The sequence below is a fragment of the Pelophylax lessonae genome, assembly GCF_965119305.1.
Source record: "Pelophylax lessonae genome assembly, chromosome: 8".
Classification (NCBI taxonomy): Eukaryota; Metazoa; Chordata; class Amphibia; order Anura; family Ranidae; genus Pelophylax; species Pelophylax lessonae.
Window position 1 is genome coordinate 11,764,733 of NC_138775.1, and position 17,092 is coordinate 11,781,824.

The 17,092-nt window shown below is 44.4% G+C and overlaps 1 protein-coding gene across 2 annotated transcripts in view; it reads right to left on the reverse strand.

The window, feature by feature from the left end:
* Positions 1-17,092, reverse strand: part of SLC38A3 (solute carrier family 38 member 3) — a 118,204-nt gene that overhangs the window by 62,344 nt on the left and 38,768 nt on the right. The window contains exon 1 of one of the 2 annotated variants that reach the window (XM_082265188.1): positions 9,793-9,912. The exons of the other annotated variant lie outside the window; for it this stretch is intronic. The gene's annotated coding sequence lies outside the window, so the exon portion shown is untranslated. Of the gene's footprint in view, positions 1-9,792; positions 9,913-17,092 lie in introns of those variants that run through there. 2 annotated transcript variants of the gene reach the window in all.

Sequence of the window (17,092 nt, forward strand, 5' to 3'; positions counted from 1 at the left end):
AGTTGCATCCGACCAAAGGGGGGGGGGGGGGGAGGACTTCAAACAAGTTGAAGGACGGGGAAGGGAAGGAAGAACCAGCAAATATTAGGTATGATAGTTCTTACCTAGCAGATCACAATCTTCTTGCAGGATGGATAAAATGAGCAGATAGTGGAGCCTTGACTTCTGTATATGAGATGGCTATAATTACCGTAAGTGAGATATCGAAACTACTTTATCAAGTCAGAGAGAACCCAAAGGATGGTGCAAAGGAAGTGAAAACCTATAAGTGACAGGGCAGAAATATATAAGAACCCAAGACAAGGGTAATGGGTGTAAAGAGTGAAAGTGAGATAATGTAAATTAAAGTGAACAACATTTTCCAGGGTGTGAATATATACATATACAGATAACCAAAGAGAAAGTGTTGTGAAAAATTTTCACACTTTCTCTTTGGTTATCCGTATATATATATACAGTAAACCCCCCTCCATTGCGGGGGTTACGTTCCGGACCCAGCCGCGAAAAGTGAAATTCCGCAAAATAGAAAAACCCTATTAACCACTTAAGCCCCGGAGGATTTGGCTGCTAAAGGACCAGGGGGTTTTTTTGCAATTTTTTACTGCGTGACTTTAACGGACAATTGCGCGGTCGTGCGACGCTGTACCTAAACGAATTTGACGTCCTTTTTTTCCCACAAACAGAGCTTTCTTTTGGTGGTATTTGATCACCTGTGCGATTTTTTGATCACGCGCTATAAACAAAAAAAGAGCGTAAATTTTGCAAAAATAACAATATTTTTTACATTTTTTTATATGAAATTCCCCAAAAAAAATGTAAAAATCAAAATTTTTTAATATTTTTCGGCCAATTTGTTTTATGCTACCTATGTTTGGTAAAAAAAATCGCAAAAAGCGTATTTTGATTGGTTTGCGCAAAAGTTATCGCGTTTACTAATAAAGGGAAAGATTTTTGTCATTTTTGGTGTTTTTTTTTTTAACGCGTAATGGCGGCGATCTGCGATTTTTTTTTTCGGTACTGCGACATTGCGGCGGACAGATCGGACCCTTGACTGACATTTTTGACACTTTTGGGGGTACCAGTGACATTACTGCAGTAATCAGTGCTATACATATGCACTGTTACTGCAAAAATGACACTGGCAGGGAAGGGGTTAACTTTATTGGACAGGGAGGGGTTAAGTGTGTCCTAGGGGCGTGATTCTAACTGTGCAGGGACATTCCTATTGGTGTAAAAGCAAAGATCAACCGTTCTACATAGTAGAATGGACAGATCTTCACTTTTACACAGGGAGAACTGACAGGCAGCTTGTTTACACAAGCCGCTCTGTCTTTCTCCCTTCACAGGAGCGATCGCAGTGTGACTGGCAGACATCGAGTCCGCCGGTCACACGCACTGACTTGTCTGTGAACGAGCCGCGGCGGGCGCGCGTCCGCCCGCAATAGGCTCGCAAGTCAGTGACAGGCGAGTGACGTACCGATACGTCACTCTGCCTGGCCGGGGCTGACCCCCACAGTATATAGTCGTGCGGCGGTCGGCAACCGGTTAAAATGCATTGTAGGCATGTTTTTTTTACTGTCACTGTACGTGTAAAAGCATTTTAAAGCAGGGTTCCGGGCACACAAGTCATTTTTTACTAAACATACCCCCGGGACAGTCAGGGCTAGTACATTCCACAATGGCTAGCCTCTGTTCTGTCCCGGTTCGCACTTACCTTTTAGAAGAAATACTTACTTATAAAATTTCTTCCACAGCGTTTCCATCTCTCTTGTGGGCAGCTGAAGCCGGCGCGGTCCTCTTCTGTGTCTTCTTGTCCCAGAATGCGCCTGCACCAGCCCCTCTCGTCACTTCCGGCGCGGCGCCGCATTCCTCCACAGCTTCTGGGCATGCCCAGAAGCTGTTTAGCAGGGGAATGCGGCGTCGCCCGGAAATGACGAGCGGGGCCGGTGCCGTCGCATTGATTCCTGGGAGCGATGACGTTCAGCTCCCAGGAATCATAGCGAGACAGGAAGTGACGGGGTGAGCCGCGGCTCCGAGGGAGGAAGTACTCTGAGGTGAGTATCTTCGATCTTCAATTACAAGGTAAGTAAACAAAAAAAAAAAAAATAACTATCCAATTCCTTTTCAGGTGAGGTCTATCTAGCGGAGGGGCACAAAATCGTTTTTGTGCCCGGAACTCCGCTTTAAGGTCTTTAAACACACTTTTAAAACAATAGAAACTCATTTAAACACATAAAAGATACTAAGAGACAGAGTAAGAGCTATGGAAACACAAAAATATGTAATTTTTAATGATTTATATAGTAAAATAACATTACAAAAAAAACACGAATTACCGGGACCGCAAAAACTGAACCGCGATGGAGCGGGGGATTACTGTATATATATATATATATATATATTCACACCCTGGAAAATGTTGTTCACTTTCATTTACATTATCTCACTTTCACTCTTTACACCTTTTTCACAACACTTTCTCTTTTGGTCTCTTTATTGAAGAGACCAAAAGGGGGGGGGGGGGGGGGGAGAAGAGAAGTTTATTGTTAGGGGTTACATATATTTTAAAGCAGCATTTACGCAAAAATAAAAATGATACATATTTCAGCTCACTATTCGTTAGATGTGATGGCTGCATTCGTTTTCTTGTTTTTATTTTTCACATGGGGTGCCGGCCAGTAAGAGCCGGTTCGCATAGGAGCGACCCGACTTTCGGTGGCGAACTGTGAAGTCGCGGTGCCTCGGAGCGGCATGCACGGACTTCATATCATTGAAGTTAATGCAGGTCACACCGGGTTGTCCCAAAGAAGCTCCGGACCCTTTTTCTAAGTCGGAGCGACTTGTGTCGCTCCTATTAGAACGGGTCCTGTGCTAATCTATGGCAGGCGACTTGTCAGGCGACCAGGTCGCCTGACAAGTCGCCCCAGTGTGAATCGGCTCTGACACTTACAATAGATTATTACAGGCAGGGCTTTTTTTTCAGCGTGAACGCGGGGGGAACGCAGTTCCGGCACCTCCAGTCTGAATGTATGCAATGGCAAAGGGGTGCTGGGGTCAGTGGGGTGAGCTGAATGGCCTGCTGATGCTGGCTGCTGGGGGATCTATTGTTGCTGGGAAGAATCTATTGTTGCTGGAGGGCATTTTGTTGGGGGGGGGGGTCTATTGTTGCAGGGGAGGATTTATTGAGGTGGGGGGGCGATTGTTGCAGGGGAGGATTTATTGTTGCTGGGGGGCTATTGTTGGGCGTCTGTTGTTGCTGATTGCGGGGGATCTATTTGACTGTTTTTTTCTATTGTTGCAGGGGAAGATTTATTGTTGCTGGGGGGATCTATTGCTGGGGGGGGGGGTCTATTGTTGCTGATTCCAGGGGACCTATTTTACTGCTTTTCTAGTTATTAACAAACTCTATGCAAATTACCTAGAACCACAAGATGATACTTGGTTCTGTATTCTCTAAAAGGGGGGGGGGGGGGGGTACTGGGAGGTGGGTAGAGGGTGGAACCAAAGGACAGTTCTCAGAGGTGGGTAGGGGGCTGAGACAAGGAGTGACTCAGAAGAAGGGAGTACCTGCACCTATTCTCAGAGAAAAAAAAAGCCCTGATTACAGGTACTTCTATAGAGCCATCACTTTAAGCAGAAGGGACTTTTCTGAGTTAGACATAAATACTTTAATTACATTTTTTTCTTTTCAAACCAGAGTTTAGTGTCACTTTAATAGAGCTTTAAGCAAAAAGCAGGTTGAGATTCTTTGTAAAAGCTACAGAATATTTTTCACCCTTTTTATATATTTTTTATATATTTCTATTTACAGTATATTATATATTTTATATATTTCTATTTACATCATATTTTAAATGTATATATTTGATATATTTATATTAACATTATAACTTATATTTGATAAATTTATATTTAAACAATATTTTATATTTATATTAAATCTTTTTTTACCCTCTTTATATATTTTTATATTTACAGTATATTATATATTTCTATCTACATCACATTTTATCAGATCAGGATGCACTTGGCCGAAAACCGAAACTGAATTGGACAGTTTTAAAAAGAAAGAAAATGTCAAATTGAATTAATGTGGCTGGCGTTTTTGCACTGAAGTCAATGGGGTGCGTTTTTACATTGAAGTCAATGGGACGCAATTTTAAGTTAAAGTCGAAAGGGTGCGTTTTTGCAGTGAAGTCAATTGGACTGGGTTTTGCATTGAAGTCAATGGGGTGCGTTTTTACATTGAAGTCAATGGGACGCAATTTTAAATTAAAGTCGAAAGGGTGCGTTTTTGCAGTGAAGTCAATTGGACTGGGTTTTGCATTGAAGTCAATGGGGTGCGTTTTTACATTGAACTCAATGGGAGGCAATTTTGAATTAAAGTCCAAAGGGTGCGTTTTTTTGCATTGAAATCAATGGGAAGCAATTTTGCATTGCAGTCAGAAACTGGGGCTTTTTTTGCATTAAAGCCAATGGGACACGATTTTGCATTGAAGTCATTAGGGGGCGTTTTTGTGTCAGGCCCCGTTCACACTGGAGCAACGCTACTTCCCGGGCGACCTCAGAGGTCGCGGCGCGCTGCTCGCACCGCGACCTCGGAGCGGCCGGCACGGACTTCATAACATTGAAGTCAATGCAGGTCGCTCCAGGTTGCCCCAAAGAAGCTCCGGACCCTTTTTCTAAGTCGGAGCGACTTGTGTCGCCCCTATTAGAACGGGTCCACAGCTTCTCTATGCCAGGCGACCTATGGCGACCTGTCAGGCGACCAGGTCGCCTGACAGGTCGCCCCAGTGTGAACGGGGGCTTAAAGTCAATGGGACAGAATTTTGCATTAAAGTCAATAGGACGCAACTTTTCATTGAAGTCAATGGGATGCAGCATTCCAGTATCGGCACCTTTTGTTTTTTTCTAACCACAGATAACCCTATTTTTGACCAATAGATTTTTGCCGCTAATATATCAGTGCATCTGTAAATTTTATATTTGTATATTTTATATTTTTCTATCTGCATTATAATTTATATTTGATATATTTCTATTTATACTATATTATGTATTTATACAAATTATGTTTTCCCATTTTATATATTTTTATATATTTATATTTACAGTATATTATATATTTATATTTACAGTATCCTGAATATTTTTTTATATATATTTATATTTACAGTATATTACATATTTATAATTACAGTATGCTGAATAGATTTTAAATAGCTCCTGATGAGTGGCCCATGAGCCACGAAACACGTTGAGTCTTTGAATAGAAGATATACCTTTTTTGGAGACCGACCTCATGTTTATGATATAATATTATAATATATTATAATAATATATAATATATTATAATATTTATAATATGATATATGTATTTATTACTATGAAATTTATTTGTATTAATTTCTTTACTATATGTCTTGTTCTTAATCTGTATATGTCCTTATTTATTATCTCTATCTGTATTGTGATTATTGTACCAATCATGTTATATTTAATAAATTATTTTTTTGTGATTTCATATTCTTTTGATATTTTTTTTTATGGGAACTGACCTCACCCAAAGTCCCATGACCACTATTCCTTTCTCTTTACAGTATGCTGAATATTATTTTGACATATTTATATTTACAGTATATTACATATTTATATATTTTATATATTTTTTGGTACATTTTATACTCTCTTTACAAAGCAGCTTTTTAAAATATATATATAAAAACAAATATGGTCTGCGCTCCTACTATCTATACTTTATACTATCTATCTATCTATCTATCTATCTATCTATCTATCTATCTATCTATCTATCTATCTATCTATCTATCTATCTGTCTGTCTGTCTGTCTGTCTGTCTGTCTGTCTGTCTGTCTGTCTGTCTGTCTGTCTGTCTGTCTGTCTGTCTGTCTATCTATCTATCCTTACAGCGCTGATGTTCAGTGGACAACTGCCCAAAAATATGTAAAAAGAGAAAAATATGATATAAGATAAAACTGTAATAAAGAGGACCAGTCCATTCCCCCACCTTCCTAGCAAACCCGTTATTGGGGGTCGCCCATTATTGGGGGTCAGGCAGTGAGATGATCAATCATCTTTTACGTCTATGCAGGCTCCAGAAGAGTCCGTCATATAGGATGATTGAGGCCTATGGAAGGCTGTGCAGTATTGTGTATGGAATGCCTATTCTGATACATTGTTGCTGATGTCACATCTCTGGGATTGGCGCAGTCTAAAGCCCCGTACACACGATCCGAAAATCGGAAGTCAGATCGTCCTTTTTTTTTTTTTGCATGCCAGTCGCATTTTAAAATTAAAGATTTTACTAAAGTTTACTTTTCGTACGTTAAATTTTTGTACGACAGAATACAAAATCGTAAATGATGTCATGTATTGTAATGTATTTGTTTTGTATTTTCCAATGACAACTGTACTGATTACACAAAAGTCGTATGATCTGGTATTGTACGAGAAAAATTTCCGTGCTTGTCCAATCGGATAATATCGGATGAACTGTTGTGATCGGCTCTCGGAAGCTCTGTACTAATGATCCGATTATCCCAGATTCGTAACTAGAACCTTCAGGGCCCCGATGCAAGAAACCATGAAGGGCCCCCCAGACCCTTGGCCGGGGCCCTTCCCTTCAAGCCCGGGGCTCTTCCCACTAATCCTGGGGCTCTTTACTCTCGTTGCATGGCCTTTTATTACGGTCCCACAGCAGGATCCTTTCACAAGTTCTGCAGTGGGTCCCCTTCCTGCAATCTTGGGGCCTCCCCACAATGGTGCAATGCCAGGGCCCGGTCGCAAGTTTGACCTTTGAGATCCTGGAAGTTCACCCACTGGTTTGCTACCGGGCCCCCTGGAGCATGGGGCCCGGTAGCAATTGCAACCCCTGCAACCCCTGTAGTTACGCCCCTGCATTATCCTACAATAGCTTAGAAAGCGGTATTTTTCGTCCAATTTTTGCATCGTATGTATGGGCCTTAGGAGTTGGGCCATTTCTGGGTCCAGTCCCCCACCTTCTCTCCTTTTTGTAATGCTCCCTTTCCATAGAGCAGAATGGGAACATTTTCCCGGTGGAAATTTACTAACAGAGGAAAAGCTCAGTAATCCAGGATTCCTTGATAAAGCGACCAACACGGCCAATCAGTGTCCATCCTCCAGTAATCACATCAAATCTGATTGGTTACTTGTCAGTTATCAGAGATTTGGTGATTTTCCATCTTTCTGGAAGTTTTGGCAGCAGATGAAGCCCAGCTGTTGTGGAGCGGCAATTCTCACCAGGATCGACCTTCACTGCCTGACACCCTCTAAGCCGCCCGCTGACCACCTGGATCTAATTAGAGACCAGAACAGTTCTGAATATATTCATGGATATCTCTCCCATATTAGTGCCCATTCCTAGGGTCTATCTTCTACCCTTTCTGCCAATGTTACAGAGACACAAATACACCACATACCCTGTGCCTGTACCAGCTGGGGCAAAGAGGTATGCACAGGCTAGTATAGAGGTGTAAATAGGGTAGTACAGAGGCGGGCACAGTCTGGTATGTTGGTGGGAACAGGCTGATATAAAGGTGTAAATAGGACAGAATAGAGGTGGGCACAGACTGGTATAGGGGTGTACATAGGGTAGTACAGAGGTGGGCACAGTCTGGTATAGTGGTGACAACAGGCTGATATAAAGGTGTAAATAGAATAGAATAGTGGGCACAGACTGGTTCAGAGGGTATACATGAGGGCAAAGGCTGGTGGAGAGGTCAGCACAGGCTGCTTTAGTGGTAGGTTCATATGATTTGGGCATAGGTTGGTAAAGAGAGGGCAGAAGCTAATATGGAGGTGGGCGCAGGCTGATAGGTGGTGACAAACTAGTATAGAGAGGCAAGAGATTGGTATAGAGGTGGGCACAGGCTTGTACAGAGGTGGGCACAGGCTTGTACAGAGGTGGTGATAGGCTGGAATAGAATTGGACACAGGCTGGTAAAATGGAGCAGAGGCTAATATGGAGGTGGGCACAGGCTGATAAAGAGGTATCAATAGGCTAGTATAGAGGTGGCAGAGCCTAGTATAGAGGAGGTGATAGGCTGATATAAAGGTAGGCACAGGCTGGTAGAGGTAGTGGTAGGCTGGTAAAGCGGTAGGCACAGGCTAATATAGAAGTGAGCACAGGCTGGTATAGAGGTGGTGATAGGCTGGTATAGAGGTAGGCACAGGCTGGTTCAGAGGTGGTAACAGGCTGGTAGTGAGGTGACAAGGGGTGGTAAAGAGTTGCTGATAGGCTGGAACAGAGGTAGTCACATGCTGGTATAGAGGCGGCAATAGGCTGGTATAGAGGTGGTGATAGGCTGGTATAGAGGTAGGCACAGGCTGGTATAGTGGGCGTGATAGGCTGGTATAGAGGTAGTCACAGGCTGGTATAGAGGTGGCGATAGGCTGGTATAGAGGTCTCAATTGGCTGGTATGGAGGTAGGCACAGGCTGGTATAGGGGTTGGCACAGCTGGTTTGGATGTAGACACAGGCTAGTTTAGAGTTAGGCACAGGCTATAGAGGTGGTGACAGATTGGTATAGTGGTGGTGACAGACTGATATAGAGGTTGGCACAAGCGAGTATAGAGGTGGTGATAGGCTGGTATAGTGGTGGTGATAGACTAGTATAGAGGTTGGCACAGGCTGGTATAGAGGTGGTGACAGACTGGTATATTGGTGGTGATAAACTGGTATAGATGTTGGAACAGGCTGGTATAGAGGTGGTGATAGGCTGGTATAGTGGTGGTGATAGACTAGTATAGAGGTTGGAACAGGCTGGTATAGAGGTGGTGACAGACTGGTATAGTGGTGGTGATAAACTGGTATAGAGGTTGGCACAGGCTGGTATAGAGGTTGGAACAGGCTGGTATAGAGATGGTGATAGACTGGTATAGAGGTTTGAACAGGCGAGTATAGAGGTGGTGATAGGCTGGTATAGTGGTGGTGATAGACAATTTTAGAGGTTGGCACAGGCTGGTATAGAGGTGGTGACAGACTGGTATAGTGGTGGTGACAGACTGGTATAGTGGTGGTGACAGACTGGTATAGAGGTTTGAACAGGCGAGTATAGAGGTGGTGATAGGCTGGTATAGTGGTGGTGATAGACTGGTATAGAGGTTTGAACAGGCGAGTATAGAGGTGGTGATAAGCTGGTATGGTGGTGGTGATAGACAATTTTAGAGGTTGGCACAGGCTGGTATAGAGGTGGTGACAGACTGGTATAGTGGTGGTGACAGACTGGTATAGAGGTTTGAACAGGCGAGTATAGAGGTGGTGATAGGCTGGTATAGTGGTGGTGATAGACTGGTATAGAGGTTGGAACAGGCGAATATAGAGGTGGTGATAGGCTGGTATAGTGGTGGTGATAGACTGGTATAGAGGTTGGCACAGGCTGGTATAGAGGTTGCCACAGGTGGATATGTAGGTGGTTATGGGCTGGTATAGAGGTAGGCATGGGCTGATATAAAGGTGGGCACAAGTTGGTATAGAGGTAGCCATGAGCTGGTATACAGAGCTGCGGATAGCCTGAAGCGTGTTGTTGAATCCAAAACAGTACAGAATTGCTATACACAGATGGGCTTTAAGTAGTTTTCTGCATATAATATAAAAATGAACCTGTGCCATGCTGTGCCCCCACCCTCTACAGACTCTGACTTTACCCCCCCCCCTCCCCCCAACGTTAAGACCGAGGTACAGAATAATGAGAATGAGCAATTCATCAGAAATCACAATGCTATGTACTAACAATCAATGGTGCTACTTACAGCAGACGAGCGGCGAGCCCTTCGGAGTTGCAGTGACGTTACCAACAGCAGCGCAGAATGTTATAAAGTAAAAGTACGATATCATTTCGTAGTGGCGGTCCCACCTCCCCTCCCATGATGTCAGCATCGCGGCAGAACGCAATGTTCCAGCGGCTGACAAAATAATTCGGAATTGTGAAAGTTCAGATCAGCCCTGAACTCTGCCTGACCTCTTCCACCCCCTTACTCCCGGTCCACCAGCTTCTGTTTTACTGAGAGTTTATCTGATCACAACCACTTGAATCCGGAAAACCAGGTGTCACCAGACTTGTGACTGACGCTGCAATCTCTGCAAGGTTGTCACATGAGCCCGGGACACAACCGGAGGGAAAATACCTGACAACTGAATACCCCCAAATACACTATATAACCAAAAGTATTGGGACGCCGGCCTTTAAACGCACATGAACTTTAATGGCATCCCAGTCTTAGTCCGTAGGGTTCAATATTGAGTTGGCCCACCCTTTGCACCTATAACAGCTTCAACTCTTCTGGGAAGGCCGTCCACAAGGTTTAGGAGTGTCTATGGGAATGTTTGACCATTCTTCCAGAAGCGCATTTGTGAGGTCAGGCACTGATGTTGGGGGAGAAGGTCTGGCTCACAGTCTGCGCTCTAATTCATCCCAAAGGTGATTATCCCAAATTCATCCCAAAGGTGATATCGGCTTGAGCTCAGGACTCTGTGCAGGCCAGTCAAGTTCCTCCACCCCAAACTCGCTCATCCATGTCTTTATGGACCTTGCTTTGTGCACTGGTCCAAATCATTTGGTGGAGGGGGGATTATGGTGTGGGGGTTGTTTTTCAGGGGTTGGGCTTGGCCCTTTAGTTCCAGTGAAGGGAACTCTTAAGGCGTCAGCATACCAAGATATTTTGGACAATTTCATGCTCCCAACTTTGTGGGAGGAGTTTGGGGATGGCCCCTTCCTGTTCCAACATGACTGCGCACCACTGCACAAAGCAAGGTCCATAAAGACATGGATGAGTGAGTTTGGGGTGGAGGAACTTGACTGGCCTGCACAGAGTCGGGGCCGCAAACCCAATAGAACACCTTTGGAATGAATTAGAGCGGAGATTGCGAGCCATACCTTCTCCCCAAAATTCGTGTCTGACCTCACATATGTGCCTCTGGAAGAAAGGTCAAACATTCCCATAGACACTCCTAAACCTTGTGGACGGCCTTCCCAGAAGAGTTGAAGCTGTTATAGCTGCAAAGGATGGGCCAACTCAATATTGAACCCTACGGACTAAGACTGGGATGCCATTAAAGTTCATGTGGGTGTAAAGGCAGGCGTCTCAATACTTTTGGTAATATAGCATATCTCCATTTCAAGGTTTTATCTTTTGCTGTGACAATATTCTGTGTCATATGTGCTAACAATCCACAATATGATGTTTGGAGGTAAAAGGCGTCCATTGGACTCACCCAGACGCGAGGGGACAGAATAAAGACAGTTCCGCCATTATAAGAATGTAATTCTAGTTCTGTGATGGAGGGATTCTGTGTATCTACAGTCAGAACTTTGTTTTTTCTATTTTGGAGGTGGTAGTGAGGGGTTAGGCCCTCTTTCATGTTTTTATTGCTGTCCCATTGGCGAAATTCTTCCTCTCCATTTCTCTTGGGGTCACTATTGTCACCAGTATAGAAAGCGATACCATGTGCCAAAATATTAAATTGGTCACCAGAACAGGAATAGAGGGGGAATCTTCCAAATGAGGATTTCCTCTTACTTTGGATCAATTTAGCGTCCCTTTGTGTTGTGTAACTAGGACATTAATCCCAAACGAATAATAATTTACAAAAAGTTGCCTTTCAATTTACTTTAATTCTGTATAAATGGACGGCCGCCCACCGCTATGTTTTCATTTGGTGTTCCCTAAATAATGTGTACACCATGTCCCATATTATGTATTGCGCCTCTAACCCACAAATAACAGATTGGAACAGGAAACAAAGTGTCACAATAACAACTGAATAAAACATACAGAATGGCTACACAATCTTTTGTTGTTGATACATTTTTAAATTACACATAAAAATGATCCAAATCAGCACATGTGTAGGTTGTCCATACATCTTCCTATATCCACCCACCACCAGCACATCTCAACTACCGTCTATGGGGACCAGCAATCCACCACGGGCACATTTCAACTATCTGCTATAGGGTCCAGCACTCCACCATCAGCACGTCTCAACTACTCACTCTGGGGTCCAGCGCTCCACCACTGGCACATCTCAAATAACTGCTCTGGGTACGGTGTTCCACCACCAACACATCTCAATGACCTTTTCTGGGGACCAGAGCCCCACCACCAACACTGCTGTTTGGTCCAGAGTTCTACCATCAGCACATCCTAACTACTGGTTCTGGGGTCCAGTGTCACACCACTTGCTCATCCCAACTACCCACTCTGAAATCCCAACTACTCATTCTAAGGTATGGCACTTTACCACCAGCATGATTGAACTAACTTCTCTAAGTCTAGCGCTCCACCACCAGCACATTTCAACTACCCACTATGGGGTCCAGCACTCTACCACCAGCACATCTCAACCACCCACTCTGAGGTCCAGCTCTCCACTACAAGCACATCTCATATACCTGCTCTGGTGTCCGTCACTCCACCACCAGCACATATCAACCACTCACTCTAGGCCCTAGAGTCTAGGGGATGACCCTCTACCACCGGAAGGACTGAACTACCTGCTCTGGGTCTGGTGCCCCACCACTGGCACATCTCAACTGTCCCTTCTGGATTCCATCACTCCAGCACCAGCACATCTCAACTAACTGCTCTGGGGTCCAGTACTACACTACCAGCCCAACTCAACTACCTGCTCTGGGGTCCAGTGCTCTACCACTGGCTCATCTCAACTACCCGCTCTAAGGACCAGGACTCCACCACCAGCACATCTCAACTACTTGCTCTGAGGTCCAGGGCTCCACCACCGGCACATCTCAACTACCCGCTCTAAGGACCAGGGCTCCAACACCAGCACATCTCAACTACCCGCTCTGAGGACCAGGACTCCACCACCAGCACATCTCAACTACTTGCTCTGAGGTCCAGGGATCCACCACCAGCACATCTCAACTACCCACTCTGAGGTCCAGGGATCCACCACCAACACACTTCATCTACCTGCTCTGCTGTCTAGGGCTTCACCACCAGCACATCTCAATTACCTGCTCTGTGGTCCAGGGCTCCACCACCAACACACTTCATCTACCTGCTCTGAGGTCTAGGGCTCCGCCACCAGCACATCTCAACTACCCGCTCTAAGGACCAGGGCTCCACCACCGGCACATCTCAACTACCCGCTCTGAGGTCCAGGGCTCCACCATCAACACACCTCATCTACCTGCTCTGCGGTCTAGGGCTCCAGCACCATTACATCTCAATTACCTGCTCTGAGGGCCAGGGCTCCACCACCAACACATCTTAACTACCCGCTTTGGGTCTGGCACTCCATCATTGGCAAATCTCATCTCCTTGCTGATCAGTAACATATTTTCATTTTCCTAAAAGAACACGTTTTCATTCGGTCACAGTAGGATGGGGTAATACTCAATGTATTTCCCAGATAATAAATCTACTTCTTCAGAAGATACAGATACAATATTATGTAAAAAAATGTTACACAATTTTTTACAAACTTTGAATCCAATTTCTAAAACTGATAAAAAACGTCCATGACATGAAAAAATAAATTGGCACTGGTAAATCCTTGTAAAATAAAACAATAGCGCTAAACTATCAAAATAATATGATCATCAATCCAGCCCAAACCAATAACCCGAGGTCTCATTCACACCGGGCGTTCGCTTTTCTTTTCTGTATGCCAGAGCTCCTGGCTGCCTAAAGCCGGGTATTGCACATGTATTTAGGTGCGTTTACATGCTTCAAGTGTTTCAGCATTAAGCGCCGGTTCACATACACACAACGCTACTTCCCGGGGCGACCTCAGAGATCGCGGTGCGAGCAGCGCGCCGCGACCTCGGAGCGGCCGCCACGGACTTCATAACATTGAAGTCTATGGCGGTCGCCTCCTGGTCACCCCAAAGAAGCTCCGGACCCTTTTTCTAAGTCGGAGCGACTTATGTCGCTCCTATTAGAACGGGTCCGTAGCTTCCCTATGGGAGGCGACCTGCGGCGACCTGTGAGGCGACCAGGTCGCCTCACAGGTCGCCTTAGTGTGAACGGGGGCTAACAGATTCCATCGGCCAGAATATTTATTTATTTTGGCCGTTTGAATGCAATAATGCTCAAACATGCCTAAACATGTCTAGCATTTAGACACCTTTACACGCGTTTCGGCACGTCAAGAGTTTTTTTCTGCTCAAAAGCTGCTCTTCTGTATGTGTTTTTGATGATTATTTTTTTTTCCAGCCCGTAAACGCTTCTCTCCTAATACGCCTGTAAACACCTATCTGCGCATCAACACATAGACTTACATTGAGGTGAAAAAAAAAAAACAATATAAATACAAAAACTTTGCGCCAAAGGTGTATCAAAATAATTATCAAGCTGTGGTCATTATGTTCTCTGTGAGGTGTGCATAACAATTATGTGTGTGACGGCCAGGGCCATTTTTCTTACTGATTGGGCCCAGGGCAAACATTTTTTTGGGCCCTCCCAAATTCTCTAATAAACTATTTGCGGGTAGCGCGGGCTCAGGGGGCAGCTGCTTTGGGCCCCACAACAATGAATGGGCCCGGGGCAGCTTCCCCTTTTGCCCTGCGTTAAAGATGGCCCTGGTGACGGCACTTATTAACCACTTGCCGACCGCCCGCCGCAGTTTTACGGCGGCAGGCTGGCTCGGCTGTGCGAAACACCATAGTACTACATTGGTCGCGCGCGTGGTGTTGGGGGGCGAGCGCCCCCACTAGGCAGCGGCGATGCCGATGCACATGGCCTACGCCCGCGATTGCAGCCGGGCACCCGCGATCGCTCCCCGCTAAGAGAGAAGGACGGTCAGCTGTTATATACACAGCCAACCGTTCTTCTCTCTGGAATGATCACAGAGCTCCTGTCATCCTTCTATATAGGATCACATGTCTCTATGGTCATTTCACAAGCCACAACCCCCACAGTTAGTAAACACTCCCCTAGGCTCACTTTTAACCCCTTGATCACCCAATAGGTTAACCCCTTCCATGCCAGTGTCATTAGTACAGTGACAGTGCATATTTTTAGCACTGATTACTATAGTAATGTCACTGGTCCCCCCAAAAGTGCCAAAAATGTCAGTTAGGGGTCCGATCTGTCTGCCGCAATGTCGCAGTCCCCCTAAAAATCGCAGATCGCCACCATTACTAGTAAAAATAAATAAATAAAATGACATAAATCTTTCCCCTAGTTTGTAGACGCGATAACTTTTGCACAAACCAATCAAAACACGCTTATTGCGATTTATGTTTTTACCAAAAATATGTAGCAGAATCAAATTGGCCTAAAATGATGAAAAAATTAGATTTTTTAATTTTTTTCTTTTTGTGAATGTTATATAGCAGAAAGTAAAAAATATTGTTTTTTTTTTTTCAGAATTGTTGCGCTTTTTTTGTTTATAGCGCAAAAAATAAAAATCACAGAGGTGATCAAATACCACCAAAAGAAAGCTCTATTTGTGGGAAAAATGTTTTATTTGGGTACAGTGTCGCACGACCGCGCAATTTTCGGTTAAATTAATGCAGTGCCAAATCGCAAAAAAATGGCCTGGTCATTAACCGCTTGCCCACCGCCGCCTGACTGCGTATTTACTGCGGCGGTCAGCCCCTCACAGGCAAAGCAACGTAGTACTACGTCGCTGGCCTGTGAGGCTCTAGGGAGCGAGCGCGCGCCGCCGGAGGCGCACTCCCGCTCCCGCGCGGTCATGGACCCCCCGCACGTGTGCCCGGCGGCCCCGATATCCGCCGGGCACTCGCGATTGTCCGTTACACCGGAAGAAAGGCAGGCGGCTAGTGTAAACAAAGCCGCCTGTCATTCTTCCCTGTGTAAGAATGGAGATCAGACGGTTCTACTATGTAGGACCGTTGATCTCTGTTCTTACACTAGTAGCCACAGCCAATCACAGTTAGAAACACGCCCCTAGGACACACTTAACCCCTCCCTCTCCAATGCAGTTAACTCCTTTACTGCCAATGTAATTTTTACAGTAACAGTGCATATGTATAGCACTGATTACTGCAGTAATGTCACTGGTAACCCCAAAAGTGTCAAAAATGTCAGTTAGGGGTCCGATCTGTCCGCCGCAATGTCGAAGTCCCGCAAAAAAAATCGCAGATCGCCGCCATTACGCGTTAAAAAAAGAAACAACAAAAATGATATAAATCTTTCCCTTTGTTAGTAAACGCGATAACTTTTGCGCAAACCAATCAAAATACACTTTTTGCGATTTTTTTTACCAAACATATGTAGCATAAAACAAATTGGCCGAAAATGTTAAAAAATTTAGATTTTTACATTTTTTTGGGGGGAATTTCATATAAAAAAATGTGAAAAATATTGTTATTTTTGCTAAATTGACGCTCTTTTTTTGTTTATAGCGCATGATCAAAAAAATCGCACAGGTGATCAAATACCACCAAAAGAAAGCTCTGTTTGTGGGAAAAAAGGATGTCAAATTAGTTTAGGTACAGTGTCGCACGACCGCGCAACTGTCCGTTAAAGTAACGCAGTGCCGAATCGCAAAATAGGCCCTGGTCAGGAATGGGGTAAAATCTTCCGGGGCTTAAGTAGTTAATCAGTTCTTCCGGTCCAGAACTGATTAAGTGTTAAATACCTAAAATAAGAAGGTTATATACAGGGGGGTAAAATAAGTATTGAACACGTCACCATGTTTCTGGGTTAATATATTTCTAAAGGTTCTATTGACATAAAATGTTCACCACGTGTCGGTAACAACCCATGCAATCCATACATACAGAGACACCAAAACAAATACGTTCAGAAACAAAGTTACGTGTAATAAAATGGAATGATGCAGGGAAAAAGTATTGAACACGCCAACTGAAATTTATTTAGAGCCCTTCACACTGAAACTGCCCATAAAACACTGAGCGTTTTTGCATCGCTTTTCAGCAGTTAGTGGTGCGCTTTTTTTTAAGGACACGTGACTAAAAAATGGCTTCAATAACCAATTTCAGGCGCTTTTTAAGCTCCTTTAAAGTGCTTTTCAGATGCTTTTCAGGCGTTTCTCGTTCATTGCAATAGAGAGAGGCGCATTTGAGGTGCTTTTTGTAGCGTTCCAAACATGCTC